Raw genomic sequence first — 3,745 nt, 5'->3', positions numbered from 1 at the left:
TATAGCGCTTTTCAAAATACTCAGACACTTTACAGAAGAATGGAGTTGAGTAAAAACAAGTAAACAGTAAAAGATACATTAAAATACAACATTCATTTGTTAATACACAACTAAAACATGAAAAAAAGCGGGTGCAGATGAGTGAATTTACTCCCATCGCAAACTTTGGGTCGTACTGTTGACTTTCCAAATTTCAAGCTACAACTATTTGAAATTGAAATATCAAAACTTAATATTTTATTTGGAAAAAAAAAAATCCAGCCACCCCGTCATAACGTCTGTACCCCCCAGGGGGGAGCGTCCCCAGTTTGAAAATGAATGTGTTACAGTATTACTATAGGTACAAGCTTTGTTTTCTCCTTCATACTACCACACAATAACATGTTCCAACACCTTAAATCATAACTTTTTTTTTACGATTAACGCTTTCGATATGACTTTTTGACATTTAAGTCATCTTCCAAACTATTTAGTCACCCTCTTGAAGTGGGATCAAACAGTAACAGTTGCACTTAAATGGATTTCAACGCAGCAACAGCATGTGATATCGCTCCCATTTTCAAGGTAGCACTGTAAATAGCTCCCAGCCAGGCATTTTTGGACAGGCCCAGACAAAGGAACGGCAGCAGTGTTGCAACGGTACACTTAAACCCTTGATTCCTCTTTTAATGCACAGCTATAAATATTCCACTAGCAAAAACCTGTCCTGCTGAAGGCCCAGCAGCACTCAGGGAATGCAGCCTAGGATGGGCACATACTATTAATACGAATGTTGGAAACGCATTTGAAATGTGAAATGATCCCATGTGAGAAACAGCGATTTGCTTCCACTTTGGTTGCCGTTTATTCAGCCCACCGGTGGGGCGCCACATGTTTTATGGTTATAAATTAATAACAGGGTTGGTTCCTTCAATATTGATTGTGACAAAGTTTGTACAGACATGCTTTGTGGTTTGTCTAAGGCAGGGGTCTCGAACTCAATTTACTTGGGGGGGGCACTGGAGCTGGGGCCTGGGTGAGACTGGGCCGCATCAGGTTTTCCAAAAAAAAAAAAAAAAAACGCATTTATTAAAAACAAAAAATTTTTAAAAAACAATTTTCTACAAGAAAAACTCTGATAAAACATTCCACTGTTCTTAAATATCTTAATTTTTATTTTTCTACACAAAATAAGATGAAAAATAAATAAACAAATCAAGAACTAAGAAAATCAATCAGTAATAAATAAATAAATATAATAATAACAATAAAACGGCAAATAATAAAAACTTAAGAAACCACATATAGTTGGTGGGTAGACAAATTATTTTTTTTCAGATTAAAATGAACAAAGCATTATTAGAGCCCTGTAGACATGACAAAACACGACTATAGTCACATTTATACTCTTTTTATTTACAACATATTGCGCAACTGCAGGGTCTTGAGACACATGCTAGCTCGCAAACTAGAGAGCTAGCGACCTAAACGGTAGCCTTCAAGTTATTTCCTTTCAACTTAAATAGCCCAAAACTTACCACTTCCACACGGAGAGGGAGGATAACTATTAACAGTTATTTAACCTTTAACATGAACATTAATCAAACGTAATAATTTTTTCTGGGTACATGATACCATACAGCATCCATATCAAACTTGCGCGGGCCGCATGAACATTAAACTTTCATATCAAGGCGGGGGCCTCAAACTAGTGTCCTGCGGGCCACATTTGGCCCGCGGGCCGCGTGTTTGAGACCACCGGTCTAAGGGTTTGCCAACAGCTTAAATGATGGATCCAGCAATACAAACTCCACTGCTTGGAGTTGAGCACGTTTTGTGCTACTGTACACAAATCATGATGCCGAGGCTGCTTTTATGTGCTCCCTGTTACTTTCAGTCATGTCTGAAAAATGGAACGATAACACACTGATGATGGTGAGATGGATTCTCTTGCAAGATGGCCGCAAGAGAATCGCTAGCTGAGGCTCGAGCCCCTGAATACCAACTATCTTGTGCGCGTTTCTGTGTGCACCTTATCACACACTCGGCTTGTGAAAGGTCCGTGTTGATGTTTTTTTTTTTTTTTTTCCACAGAAGCAACACTCCTTACTGATTTGAAGCACGTACATTCTTCTGATGGTACGCTTGTCATCTAATCAAGATAAAGAACAGCATTGCATTGGAGGGTGGGGGCGAGCGGGGTATCGAGAGAAGTGTTTGGGGGGTGGTGGTGTGATAGAAGGAGGGAAACGGGCCAATGCAGCGATAAGAGGGGCTGTCTGGGCCCTGTCACATACACACAGCAGATGGATGACTCTTATCTGGGAGATCAGAGTGCATGCTTGCGCCCGGGCCCTGTTACAGATGATCACACCAGACAGATGAATGGGCCCCCCTCCGCTCTCCACCAATCACAGTGCACACATATACAGACACTTGCACACCTAAGTTACACACACACACACACACACACGAGGGTCGGAACCGATTGTAGCACTTGTCTTACCTTTTTCCACTCCACAACAATTTCACTCATGCCATTTTATTATTTTAGCCTTCAAAAGTGGATTTGCATTACCAACAATAAAATTTGAGTGTATATTCATTCATTCATTTTCTACCGCTTTTTCCTCACGAGGGTCGCGGGGGTGCTGGAGCCTATCCCAGCTGTCTTCGGGCGAGAGGCGGGGTACACCCTGGACTGGTCGCCAGCCAATCACAGGGCACATATAGACAAACAACCATTCACACTCACATTCATACCTATGGACAATTTGGAGTCGCTAATTAACCTAGCATGTTTTTTTGGAATGTGGGAGGAACCCGGAAAGAAACCGGGGAGAACATGCAAACTCCACACAGAGATGGCCGAGGGTGGAATTGAACCCTGGTCTCCTGTGAGGTCTGCACGCTAACCACTAGACCGCCGTGCCGCCCGAGTGTATATGACATTCTAAATTAAGTTCATGTAATAGCCAACATTATTATTTGAATATAACTTAAAAAATAAAGTTAGCAACTTAGAAAGTTTATCTAAATCAATTAATTACATTTTTTTTACATTGCATTTATGTATGAAATCAAGTGGTGTCAACAGATACTAATACTAATTACATTTAGAGTGTACTTTTACAATCAGTAACTGTTACATTTGTTCACTTCCTGCTTTCCATAATAGAGTTTAAGGTTTTTTTTAATTTTTTTTTTTAATAATGCACCTCGTACGTCTCAAAAGTGGAAAAGCATTTTGCTTAGGTAGATTGTTTTTCATTATTGTTACTTTATTTATGATCAATCCGTTATATATTTTTCTGCTTTTTTCAGAAGTCACTTTCTTCAGGCCTCTGATTGGCTAAGAAGGCCTTAAGACTGCAGCACCACCTGCTTCTCTTGGAATGCTCATGACAGCTGGAAATGTGTTTTGTCCCAGAGAAAAAAAAAAACCCTGTATTGACCTGAATATAAAACAACCCCTCTTTTTGGATTTTTAAAATCAAATTGTAAGACTAACAACAAAATTAGCTTTTTACTAAACGAAAACAATCATATTTCTTAGTAAAAGCTTCTTAACACAGTTATTTGCTAACATGCCCTATCTTTGAGCAACTTTTGTGCGGGAGTGACCGAAAGAAAAGCTCTGACTCAGTTGTGGAGAATTAGTTTGGAGCCGTCTTATATTCCAATCAATACTGTAACAATGGTACCTCAGTTAAAAAAAATGAGATAATTCCAATTAATCCAATCCGGACACACAAAAATATTACCA

General features: G+C 39.4%; 1 protein-coding gene across 1 annotated transcript in view; it reads left to right on the top strand.

Annotated features, from left to right (window-relative positions):
• The window catches only part of tspy (testis specific protein Y-linked), a 10,969-nt gene extending 8,817 nt beyond the window's left edge, over positions 1 to 2,152 (top strand). Inside the window, exon 9 of the mRNA XM_058051061.1 lies at positions 2,074 to 2,152. The gene's annotated coding sequence lies outside the window, so the exon portion shown is untranslated. The remainder of the gene's footprint in view (positions 1 to 2,073) is intronic.
• The last annotated feature ends 1,593 nt before the right edge of the window (positions 2,153 to 3,745 follow it).

This window comes from Doryrhamphus excisus, chromosome 16, assembly GCF_030265055.1.
Source record: "Doryrhamphus excisus isolate RoL2022-K1 chromosome 16, RoL_Dexc_1.0, whole genome shotgun sequence".
NCBI lineage: Eukaryota > Metazoa > Chordata > Actinopteri > Syngnathiformes > Syngnathidae > Doryrhamphus > Doryrhamphus excisus.
This window is presented reverse-complemented; position numbering and strand designations above follow the sequence as displayed.